Genomic DNA, 13,654 nt, shown 5'->3' on the forward strand with positions numbered 1-13,654 from the left:
CCTCAAACTCACAGAGATCTGCCTGACTCTGCCTCCCGAGTGTTAGGGTAAAGGTGTGTGACTTCACTTGTCACAGAGTTTTCTTTCATCAATTTGACTGTCCACTGTTGCTACTGAGTTGTTTCATTCCTTCGGGACCAAGGGCTAGGGCTGTCATTGGAGCAGAGCGCAAGTGGCATTTGCCGTCGGTCAACAGTTCAAAATCAGGCCAGATGAGAGGCCAAAATTACAAGATAGCGAGATGGCTCAGCACATCAAGGCATTGTCTGTGCAAGCGTAGCAACCTGAGCTGGGTCCCAAAACTTGAGCCCGGGTGGAAAGAGTCTACCCGTGTGCACAATGTAACACCCACATACACAAAAGTGAGGAGAGACCAAATGAGGAGCATACTTTAAAATACACTCCTCGGCCAGGTGTGGTGGCACATGCCTGTAATCCCAGCACTCGGGAGGCAGACACAGGCGGATTGCTGTGAGTTCGAGGCCAACCTGGTCTACAAAGTGAGTCCAGGAGAGCCCAGACTACACAGAGAAATCTTGTCTCAAAAAAACAAACAAACAAACAAAAAAAAACCAAAAACAAAAACAAAAATAAAAAAAAGAAAGAAAGAAAAAAGGGAAAAAAAGAAAAGAAAAGAAAATGTTCAGAAAGAACAGACTGGACTACTACAAAAACAATCCCTCCACTGTATCATGTGCATGTGCCCTGAGGGTCACTCCTGCAGCCTATGCAGATCCTAGAAACTGCCTTGTGAGGCAGGTCTTTCCTTAGTACTCATCTTAGGGACAAGTGCTCAGTGACTTTTTGTCCTGTTTGTGAATGAAAAGCCATGTAAGAAGATGGTTTTATGAAATGTACGTTGTTAATCTGTAAGCCAATTCACAGAATCAAAAGCAGCAATGCCCTGGTCATGAAGCTGCTAGCATGCTTGGCTGGGTCACTCTGTACTTGTAAAAGACACAAACAACAGTGACCCAAGTCCAAATACAAGCATCATCTACTACAGCTTTGCTTAAATATTTCTTTAAAAGAGCAAAATAAAACAAAACCTCTCACTAGTGTTTAACCACGTGGTCCCTATAGCTCATCACCAGACAGTATCTCGACTGGCACCGGAGGGGCCATATGGGTCCTGGAAGATGGAAGACAAGGAGGTTCCATAGAGTCCAAGTGGGTTTAATTAAGAAGCAGTGCATGCAGCCTTTAATCCCAGCACTCGGGAGGCAACTACAGGCGGATCTCTCAAGTGAGTTCTAGGCCAGCCTGCTCTACACAAAGGAAAAAACCTGTCTAAAAAAAAAAAAGACAAAACAACCCCAAAAGGCTGGAACTCTTGATCTGTATAAAAGGAAAACATCCGGCAGTGTTCTTCTAAATGTCAGCAAATCTTCCGAGGGCCTCTGGTTCTTACTTGTAAGCACCACAACAATCAGGAATGGCTTCGTGTAGCAAAGGGTGCTCACGTATAAATGCTGTGAGAACGAGTCACGAGCCAAACTGTATGAGCGCAGAGCAGTGCTGGTGAGTAACCAACAGCCCTCACATCTAGGAACTGAACCGGGGCCAGGAAGCCATCTGGATGGCAAACAGCCACATGAGGAGAATTTTAAATAGCTTCAGCTGTAGGAAAAAGCACTACTACAGGCTCTAGACCTTTTAACTACTTGTCTGCTCTCATTTTGAAAATAAGTGATAATACATACAACTTGCGAAAATGCATAATCTCAGAATCATTTCACACAAGAACTTCCACTTGCTGTAGGATCATAATGATGTTTTGTTTCTGTATTTTGGCTTTATAGACAGTATCTTAGACTATATCCCAGGCTAGCCTCAAACTGGCAGCAGTCTTCCTGCCTCCGCCCCCTGAGTCCTGGGATGACGGGATGGGCAGCTATGCCTGGCTCTGTGATGAAGCCTGAATCCCAGGCTTCTGGGAGAAGCTGGTGAATTTTGAAAGCCTGACTGTGATAACAGAGCTAGTAAGGACCGCCTGAATGTCTACAACACAGAATGTGGGTGGAACTGGTAAGGAACGCCTGTTACAGAGGGAATTTCTATAGCACGGGATGTGGGTGGCGATGCCGGGGGAAACACTTCGCCTTCAACACTACGGAAAAGCTTGCTTGCTATAAACCTTGAGAGCATGGATTCTTAACTCCCTTTTTCCTTACTTTTAAAATTATATTTATTTCCTGTAAGCATAAAGGAAGGAGGCAAACATGTACATTACATTGTATGTGTGACTGTCAGAGGACAACTTGTGAGAGTTGATTTTCTCCTTCCACCATGTTGGTCCCAGGGATGAAACCCAGGTCATTAGGCTTGTTGACAAGGACCCTCTTCCCTAGAGCCATCTTGCCAGCCCTGGAGTATGGAGTCTTTATCTTAAGCATTTAAAACTGAGGCCTATGGTCATACACACCTTTAATCCACACACTCAGAAGTCAGAGACAGGCAAATCTCTGAGTTGGAGGCCAGTCTGGGGAGCAGGGAGGACAGGACACCACACAGGACAGGGACTGAGGTGGAAGGAATAAGATAAGTGCACCAATGTACTGTGACAGACACAGAATTGTGGTGGGACACCAGGTAAGCCACATGTTCCAGATTCCTGTGCAGTTACTAGTGGCTACATACGAAGGCCTCTCCACTGGAATGAGTGGGAACGACTGTGCCAAGCTCAAGTCAGGGATTTGCAAGATGACGATGTATGGCCTGCACGGTCCCAGTCTCCTTACAATGGTGACAAACAACAGCCACCGGGAGAGAGAGTGAGGGAGAGAGAGATATCACTCCATAGCAGCTGCTTCTTGAGTGAAAACACAAGTACAGTCTGCTGCATTTGCGCCATTATTTATTTTCAGTCTGTTAAAATTCATCTTCACTAATTCAGCCAAGCACACACAGTTGCAAGGCTCTGATTAAAACTCACAATCATTAGTCACAGGTAGTTCAATATCAAGTGTTTTACTTATCTATATAAACAGGAAACAGAATTATGAGTAAGAGTGAAAGACTGCCACCATGATGCCAGCAAACCCCTCACTTCTACTCGGATTCGCCAACTTTCCTGGGTTAATTACTCTGCGAGTTGCATTTAGAGCACCCACTGCCATGGAAGCAGACACAGCAATGGGTCCCCCCCTCTAGTACCTCTGAGAACTACTGTTTCTGTAACCAGTTGCAGAGGAACAAGAATATGAATCTGACTTAAGGAAGACATGAAACTAGGCAAAGAGACAAAGGACATCAGAAGCCTTAAGTAGTTTTAAAAATGCTAGACCAGTCAGGCTCAATGGCACACTGTGGCAATCCCAGCACTCTGGGAGGCAGAGGCAGGCTGATCTTTGTGAGTTCAAGGCCAGCCTGGTCTACAAAGTGAGTCCAGGACAGCCAAGGCTACACAAAGAGACCCTGTCCCAAAAAACAAGAGGCGGGGGGACCTGGACCAGGTGTGGTGGCACATGCCTTTAATTCTAGCACTTGGGAGGCAGAGGCAGGCAGATCTCTGTAAGTTCGAGGCCAGCCTGGTCTACAAAGGAAGTCCAGAAGAGCCAAAGCAGAGAAACCCTAAAATTTATCAAATCCCAAATAGCTCAAAAGCATACAGGTAAAAATGGTTAATATAATTATTCACCAAGGAAATGAAGACTAAAATCACAATCAAGCCAGTGATTGCTCACACCTTCTAGCCCAGCATAGGAAGCAGAGGTAGGTGGATCTGAGTGAGCCAAAGCTAAGGTGTCACTTTGTCTCAAAATAAAAACCAAAAACAGAGAAATAAAACCCATTGACATAAAAAAAAAAAAAACAAACCCCACTGACATTCACAGATCACTGTTTGTGGGTGAACTCAATCTTTTCTAAAGAGAACATCAAAACCTCCATACTGCTTTAATTCTATAATATTCTTACCCAAGAATATCAGAAGTACATGAACTAAATTTGAAAGTACGTGAAGCTAAAGTTTTTCATAATAACCCCAAAGAAGCCTCAACTCAAACATACATTAACAGAACAAGAAATTGTACTGAATGTTTTGCAATATGGAAAAATAATTAAATACAACTATATACACCATTATTAATGAACCTCACCAACACTGTTAACAGAAACAAAAAGGACCAAGCAGAGTAGCTCACATCTGTAGCAACAGTACTCAGCCTGCGGAGACTGAAGAATTGCTACTCAGTTTCAGGCCAGTTTGGAATAATGTGAGACACTGTCTCAATTTAAAAAGGAGGGGAGGTCAGGAGGAGAAAGTGGTAACCGAACACATAGCATAAGATTCAATTTACAGGCCAGGTGTGGTGGCGCATGCCTGTAATCCCAGCACTTGGGAGACAGAGGCAGGAGGATCACTATGAGTTCGAGGTCAGCGTGGTCCATAAAACAAGTCCAGGACAGCCAATGCTACACAGAGAAACCCTGCCAAAAAATAAACAAAATTTAAAAGGGGGGTGGGGCTGGAAAGATGGCTCAACAGTTAAGAGCACTGGCCATTCTTCCAGAGGTCCTGAGTTCAATTCCCAGCAACCACATGGTGGCTCACAACCATCTCTAATGAGATCTGGTGCCCTCTTCTGGTGTGCATGAAGACAGTGTACTCATATACATAAAATAAATAAATCTTTTTAAAAAACGATTCTTCCAGCACTTGGAAAGCAGAGGCAGGTGGATCTCTGAGTTCAAGTCCAGCCTGATCTACAAAGCAACAGCCAGGGCTGTTACACAGAGAAACCCTGTCTTGAAAAACCAAAAATAAATAAATAAAATATTCTATTTACTTAACTATAAATAACAGTTAAAATATCACTGGAGATAGGCATAGTGGCTCACTCAGGAGACTGAGAACACTGCTGGTTCCAGTCTACAAAGTGAGTTCCAGGCCAGCCTGGTTACAAAGCAGACAGACAAACAAACACAAACAAAATAAAAATCACTGGAAATGGTAACACCAATCTTTGTTTGCTTTTGTTTTACTAGCCTGCCGCTGGCTCCTCAAGTGCTGTGACATCCATCTTTAACCCAAGCACTAAGGAGGCAGAAGCAGGTAGATCTCTGAGTTTGAGGCCATCGTAGTCTACAGCCAGCTAGGGCTACACAGTAAGACTGTCTCAAAAAGGAGGAGGAGAGGAAAATATTGTTTAGAGTTGTAAAGATCATCAAGATATAAAAACAAAGAAAATTAAACAAAATTCAGTAAAATATCTCTTGCAAAAAGGAGGAAGCAGAGGAAAGCACTAATATCTGTTAAGGCATGGGTCTGCTGCTTTGTATTCAGATGTTAATTGCTTACCCTCCACCCACCAAGCTTTTCTGTCCTCCAAGCCTGCAAACCTTGGCCCTGCCTACCTCACTTCACCCTGCCCAGGTGTACAGGCAATTTTATTTAGCCAATCAGTGATAATTTTGGTATACATGAGGTAGAACAGTAAGAATCTGGGGGTGGGGTAGGGACAAGCAATTAACATTCTGAATACAAAACACTGGACCATGCTGTGACATCAACCCCCTAGACAGAGAAACCCTGTCTCGAAACACCAAAAAAAAAAAAAAAAAAAAAAAAAAAAAATCAGGTGTCTGTCTTTTATTGGTATGAAAGAGGTTGAATAATAACTGTCAAAATAAGTATATGTATTAATAATACACATTAATAGCCAAATATTTTCTACAACAAATATTGCCCAGGGTATCACACACAGGTTTTATTTCCACTGTTCTTGGTGAGTCTAAGTCTTCGCCTGCTTGTCTTTCTTCTTGTGTGATGTGCGTGCGTGTGCGTGTATGTTTGGATCTGAAAGTATGTAGGTGTCCGTGTGTGTGTGGAAGCCTGAGACTAATGTTAGGAGTCTTCCTCCATTGCCCTCCATCATATTCACTGAGGCAGGGTCTCTCCTACTGAACTCAAGCTCGAAGGCGTGGCTAGTCCAGCTAGCCAGCTTACTCCGGGGAGCCCATCTCCACCTTACAAGCGGAATTACAATCAGCCTGAAAGATCCGCCCAGCACTTACTGAGGGTCTGGGGTCTGGAGTCTAGTTTGCTATTTGCACAGCAAACCTTTTAATTGCTGAGCCACTTGCCCTTTCATGCACGCAGATTTTCAGTGACAACAAACGCAAGGCCTAGCATGAAAGCCATGTGACGGAGACACATTATCTAGTGCATTCAGCCTGTGGGCTCAGTGTTGGTGTTAACAAAGACACACTCTAGACTTCTCCGCTCCCGGTAACTGCACTCTTCCAACACTGTTCCCACCTAAGTTCCTACCATGCACCTGCCAAACTACCTATTACAACTTGTCTTTCCCTCCAAATTTTAAGACAGAAGACACATTACGAACGACAGCAAGACTTTGGATCCTGCTAATTGCTGGTCACAACACCATTAATGGTACTTGAACTCCTATAAGGCTCTGGGTTCAATTCCTGATAATACCATGTACACACAAAGTCTGAATTATGGAGTATTTCAGATTAGAAAACTCAATCTGTACTATCCATTTTTTAAATTACACTTAGACTATATCCTACATATTATACATAAAGCCATAAACTTCCAAGGCTGGAAAGGTGGCTCTTTGGATAAGAGCACTTCCTGCATAATCATGAGGACTGGAGTCCTGACCCCAGCACCCACACAACAGGACAAGACAAACATTACGGTACTCCAGTACCCCAGCTCTTCCGACAGAGGTAAGAGGCTTGCCAGGCTTGACAGCTTCTAGCCCAGCTGTGAAAGTATGAGTCCCGGCTCAGAACAGGGGAGACGCAAAGTCTTCTTCTGGCCAGCATGTGTGCAGACAGGCTATAGACCCTCATACATGTGGGTCCTCGCAGTCACACAGTCAGACACAGACACACACAGAATCTTCAAAAAACAAACAAAACCCTTTGGAGCTGGAGAGATGGCTCGCTCAGTGGTTAAGAGCACTAACTGCTCTTCCAAAGGATCTGAGTTCAATTCCCAGTATCTACATGACAGCTCACATTTGTGTGTAGCTCCAAGATCTAACATCTTCACACAGACATACATGCAGGCAAAACACCAATGAACATAAAACAAAAACAAATAAATTTAAACAAACACACAAACAAAACCCTTTGGGGCTGGAGAGATGGCTCAACAGTTAAGAGCATTTGCTCTTACAGAGGACCCAGGCTCAAGTCCTAGCACCTACATGGCAGCTGACAACTGTCCCAAGCTCCAGTTTCAGGGGACTCAACACCCTTTTTTGGCCTCTGCAGGCACCAGGCATACCTGTGGTGCACAGATATGCATGGGAGCAAAATACTTATACATAGAGAATAAAACACATCTAAACCAAGCAAACCTGGACTGGTGAGATGATTCAGCAGGCGAAGGTGCTTGCAGCAGCAGGTAAAGACAGCAGAGCTAGCTCTCTGAAATCCATATAAAGGTGGAAGGAGGGGACCTACTGGGCAAAGCTGTCCTCTGAATACATGAGTGCTGTGGCATGTACACCATCTCTCTCTCTCTCTCTCTCTCTCTCTCTCTCTCTCTCTCTCTCTCTCTCCCTCACCTCTCCCTCACTCTCTCTCTCTCTCTCTCTCTCTCTCTCTCACACACACACACACACACACACACATACACACACACACACACTAAAAATAACAATAACAATAAATTTTAAGAATGTCTTAACCTAATAAGCTTTCACATAAAGCTATCAACACCCTCTTCCACTGGGAAACTGGACTGAGAACAAGGCAGCCATTTACACTGCCCTTTATCTAGTACTTCCTCTATCGTGTGGCTGTCAAAAGGCTAAATGAGATTCTGGCAACACACACAAAAAAAAAAAACAAAAAACTGTTTTGAAAGGTCATGCTATGCAGACAGTCACAGCTTTCACAGTATCCTTACTGTCTGTGGAAGACTACATGACAATCTGACCAGTTATGTTCTGAGCAAAAGCGAGATGCACATTGCCATCGTACTGTCAAAGGACCAGAGCTGTAGACGCTCAATAATATTCTTTTGTTTGTTTGTTTTTCGAGACAGAGTTTCTCTGTGGAGCCCTGGGTATCCTGGAACTCTCTTTGTAGACCAGGCTGACCTAGAATACAGAGATCCCTCTACCTCTACCTCCTGAGTGCTGGAATTAAAGGCGTGCACCACCAACACCCAGCCTCAATAATATAAACATCATTTGCACCTGCATAAACATCCAATGCACATTTCTGAAAAGGATCCTTGGGCAGAGAACAGAACTGGAGGTAGGACAGCAGCTCCTCTGACCTTTGACAGGTAAGCTGAAATCAGGCCACTGTGTTCACCCTGAGTTTATAAACATAATAACCTTTTAAAACTTCCAAATTGGGGCTGGAGAGATAGCTCAGAAGTTAAGAGCATTACCTGTCCTTCCAAAGGTCCTGAGTTCAATTCCCAGCAACCACATGGTGGCCACAACCATCTATAATGAGATCTGGTGCCCTCTTCTGACATGAAGGCAAACACTATATACTTAATAAGTAAATCTAAAAAAAACAAAACTTCCAAATTGGGGCTGGAGAGATGGCTCAGAGGTTAAGAGCACTGTCTGCTCTTCCATAGGTCTTGAGTTCCAATTCCCAACAACTACATGGTGGCTCACAACCATCTATAATGAGATCTGGTGCCCTGTTCAGGCCTGCAGGTGTACACGCAGGGAGAGCACTGTATACATTAAAAAACAAAACAAAAACACTACCGGGCATGGTGACGCACACCTTTAATCCTAGCATTTGGGAGGCAGAGCCAGGTGGATCGCTGTGAGTTCGAGGCCAGCCTGGTCTACAAAGTGAGTCCAGGACAGCCAAGGCTATACAGAGAAACTCTGTCTCAAAAAACAAAACAAAAAACCAAAAACACTTAGGAGGGGAAAGACAGCAGGTTCCTTGTCTCAAAAATCTCAAATCATGGTGGTACATGCCTCTAATCCCAACACCAGACCGGAGTTCAAAGTCAGCCTCAGATACAGAAGGAATGAGAGGAGCCAGGTGTGGTGCCGCATGCCTTTAATTCCAGCATTTGGGAGGCAGAGGCAGATGGATTGTTATGAGTTTGAGGCCAGCCTGGTCTACAAAGTGAGTCCAGGACTGCCAAGGCTACACAGAGAGACCCTGTCTCCAAAAAAACAAAGAAACAAAAAACCAAAACAAAGCAAAAAAAAAAAGCCCAGACGGAATAAGAGACCCAACTATGCTATATGAGACCCTATCTCAATAAGCAAAAAACAAAACAAAACCACAAAAAGAAAGCCAAAACAAAATTTAAATATATCATTTTCCAAGGAAAGCCTAACAGCTACATTCAGCTGGAGGTCTACTTGGTGGCAGAGTGCGTGCTTAGCATGTGTAAAACATGAATTAACCCTGTAGCGAGCTGGGCGTGGTGGCGCACGCCTTTAATCCCAGCACTCGGGAGGCAGAGGCAGGTGGATCGCTGTGAGTTCGAGGCCAGCCTGGTCTACAAAGTGAGTCCAGGATGGCCAAGGCTACACAGAGAAACCCTGTCTGGAAAAACCAAAAAAAAAAAAAAAAAAAAAAAGAATTAACCCTGTAGCACCTAGAAAATAGCATTAGCCCGGCTCATAGGAGTGCTGGTGCACACGTCACTGAAGCACTCTGGAAACTGAGGCAGGAAGATAGCCCTGACTTGAGGCCAGCCTGGGCTACAGAATAAGCCCATGTTTCAAACAAATAACCCCACATTCACCATGCTTCTCTAATTACCATATAAAGCAACATGTTTCCTCATGGCCTATTCATGCATACATACTAAGTTTAGACTGGCGCCTTGACACACCCTGGCCCCCGCCCCACCCCCATTTTCCCTTCCGCTCCCGGTATTCCCCTCTCCACTTTCATATCATGTGTTTTATTGCTCTTCCTGACTCACACCGATCGTTCTTCAAAAATTCCCCAATTTGATTGCTTCAAAAACCTGTCAGCCAGTCATAAACGGTGCATGCTTTTAATCCCGCCACTCAGGAGACAGAGACAGGCATGTTTCTTTGAGTTTGAAGCCAGTCTAGTCTAAGAACTAGTGCCAGACCACTACCACTACAGTGATAGTGAGACTGTCTCAAAAACACAACAAAAACAAGCAAACAAATACACGGGGCTGGAGAGATGGCTCAGGGGTTAGGAGCACCAGCTACTCTTCCAAGGACCCAGGCTCAGTTCCCAGCTCACAACTGTCTGTCACTCCAGTTCTACAGGATGTGATGCCCTCTTCTGGCCATCACAGGCAGCAAGCATGCAAGTGTCGCACAGGCATACATGCACACAAAACATCCACGCATACAAAATAAAACGAACAAACAACTGGTAGAGTTAGGGCTCTGTGGTAGAGTGCTTGCTCACCCTTCAATCCCCAGTATTGTCACACACCACAAAAAGGCAACGCATCAGTAAAAATTATAGAGCTTCTGATGTCCAAACTTGGGGGCTGGAGAAATGGCTCACAGGTAAAGAGCACTTGCTGCTCTTCCAGAGGACCCAAGTCCAATTCCCACCCCACACGGCGGCTCACAGCTGGCCATAACTCTAGTTCCAGAGGACCTGATACTGTCTAGCCTCTGAAGACACTGTACACACATGGTGGACATGCATTCAGAGAAAGCACTCACACACACAAAATTAAAAAAATAAAATAAAATGGTCAGATTCATAGGTTAATAACATCAGTCTGGTTTGCTTTTGTTATCTGAGCTAAGAATAGCCTTGTGCTCTCAGCAACGCCATCACCTAGTAAATTTTTATTTAAAACAAGAATAATAACAACCCCTTCATCTAGAAGTAGTGTGATCCCAGTACTCTTGAGACTGAAGGAGCTTACGTTTCAGGCTAGCCTGTGCTATACAGTCAATTTTCAGGGCAGCTTGGGCTACAGTTTCAAACAAACAACAGAAGCAAACAAGCAAGCAAGCAAATAAATAACCCCTGCGTTAAGCAACTTTGAATCTCAGTCTACCTTAAAGCAAGGCTTAGGACTGTCCCCATACAAACCCTGACTCAAGAGATAGAAAAAAATAGAAGCTAACCAACATTCACACTTTCCTTCTATATTCAACATCATAAAAAAACTAAGAAACAAAATCTACAAAATTGGGGCTGGAGAGATGGCTCAGAGGTTAAGAGCACTAACTATTCTTCTAGAGGTCCTGAGTTTAATTCCCAGCAACCACATGGTGGCTCACAACCATCTATAATATGATCTGATGCCCTCTTCTGGCATGCAGATGTACATGCCAGCAGAGCACTGTATATATAATAATAAATAAATATTTTTTTAAATCTACAAAATTAGACACTTACCTCAAAGTAACAGCCCCCATTTCAGTCTTCTAGGAATGTATGAAATTACGTGTTTTCACAAGTGAAGAATTCATGAAGTCTTTTTCAGATTAGAAGATTAACTGCAAAATAAGAGGTTGAAGACAGAAAGTATTAAGCAAAATGGAGGCTGTTAAGTGTTTACTACTTGTTTACCATTTGACTGCTTATGGCCACACACATTTTGAAATATAGGCTGAAGATCTTACAAAGTTAAAAACTTTTATTATGAACCGAGAGCAGTGGCACAGGTCTGTAATCCCAGCACTTGGGGAGGAAGAGGCAGGCAGATCTCTGTGAGTTCAAAGTCTACAAAGCATGTCTAGGACAGCCAAAGCTACACAAAGAAACTCTGTTTAAAAAAAAAAAAAAAGGTAAACAAACAAAAAAACCCAGATGTTTATTATGTTTAGGATCTATTATCCATTATTCTTAGCTTTGGGCCATTTTTTAAAAATCTGATACCTCCTAGCACTCAGGAGGCGGAGGCAAGTGGATTACTGAGTTTGGGACTAGCCTGGTTTGAAAAGCAAGCCCAGGACAACCAAGGCTACACAGAGAAACCCTGTCCCAAAAAATTTTTTTTAAAAATCTGATACCTTTTTTCCCCAGACAGGGTTTCTCTGTGTAGCCTCGGCTGTCCTGGACTTGTTTTGTTGACCAGGCCTTCCTCCACCTCCCAAGTGCTGGGATTAAAGGAATACACCACCATGTCCCAGCTTTTTTTCTAAATGTATACAGTGCTTTGCCACATGTATACCTGTATACCAGAAGAAGACACCAGATCTCATAATAGATAGTTTTGAGCCACTATGTAGTTGTTGGGAATTGAACTCACAACCTTTGGAAGAGCAGACAGTGCTCTTAACCCCTGAGCCATCTGTCCAGTCCCTACTTTTTTATTAGTGGATTTATATATTGAAAACCAAAAACTAAATAATTTGAATATGTAGTATAAAATTAAAATGCAGGACCCCTCAAGCCAGCCAAGGCTACACAGTTAGGCCCTGACCCTCAAAAAAATTTTTTTAAAGATTTATTTATTGTATTTATTGTATATTAGTGCTTTATCTGCAGAAGAGGGCATCAGATAACATTATAGATGGTTGTGAGCCACCATGTGGTTGCTGGGAATTGAACTCAGGATCTCTGGAAGAGCAGGTGGTGCCCTTAACCACTGAGCCATTTCTCCAGCCCCCCCCCCAAAAAAATTTTAATTAAAAATTAAAACCAAGGGGCTGGAGAGATGGCCCAACGGTTAAGAACACTGACTGCGAGCCGGGCGTGGTGGCGCACGCCTTTAGTCCCAGCACTCGGGAGGCAGAGGCAGGCGGATCACTGTGAGTTCGAGGCCAACCTGGTCTACAAAGTGAGTCCAGGATGGTCAAGGCTACACAGAGAAACCCTGTCTCGAAAAAAAAAAAAAAAAGAGCACTGACTGCTCTCCCAGAGGTACTGAGTTCAATTCCCAGCAACCACATGGTGGCTCACAACCATCTATTGTACTGTACACATAATAATAAGTAAATCTTTTTTAAAATTTTTTAAATTAAAACCAACAACAAAATTCAAGACCCTTCTCCAAGAGGTTCTACAAGGAAATATGTCTAAACCCAAAGTGTACTGTAGAGGTTAAGAACACACACAGAACATAGTGCACCTGTCTGTACATTCTGATGGCCCATTTCCACTGTCCAGAGGCCTTGGAAAATCACCTCACAGGAAAAACAAGCTTAACCATTATGCTACCACGAGGTGTCCTCTGACCAATGAGAGAAGATCACAATGACACTTACGCTTTCACTGCAGATGTCAAGGCTAACAGCACCAGATCAAACAGGATGTGAAAGCTGTGTTAACATTCACATCACCAGGGTCAACACCCTGGGTCCAGCCTAATGGAGGCAGGCAGCGTTTGTTCAACGCCTCCTGATAAGGAGTCTCTGGACACTATCAACAAAGTCATCATCACCTCAATGCAGCTGGCTAATTATTCATCTAAATTTCTTATCTCAAAAAAAAAAAAATAAATAAAAAAATAAATAAATAAATAAATTTCTTATCTCTGTGAGAATGTTCAGTGCTAGAGAAAGAAATTGAATACTGTTCTTCCAGAGGACCCAAGTTTGAGTCCCAGTACCCAGCTCTGGGGGAAATCAAACACCTTGGGCCTCTGTAGGTGCCTACATTCACGTGCACACACCTACACACCAGCGAAAATATAAGTAAAAATAAAAATTTTAAAGATTTCTTTTAGCCAGGAGTGGTGGCACATGCCTTTAATCCCAGCACTTGGGAAGAAGAGGCA

This window comes from Acomys russatus, chromosome 32 (genome assembly GCF_903995435.1).
Source record: "Acomys russatus chromosome 32, mAcoRus1.1, whole genome shotgun sequence".
Taxonomy (NCBI): domain Eukaryota; kingdom Metazoa; phylum Chordata; class Mammalia; order Rodentia; family Muridae; genus Acomys; species Acomys russatus.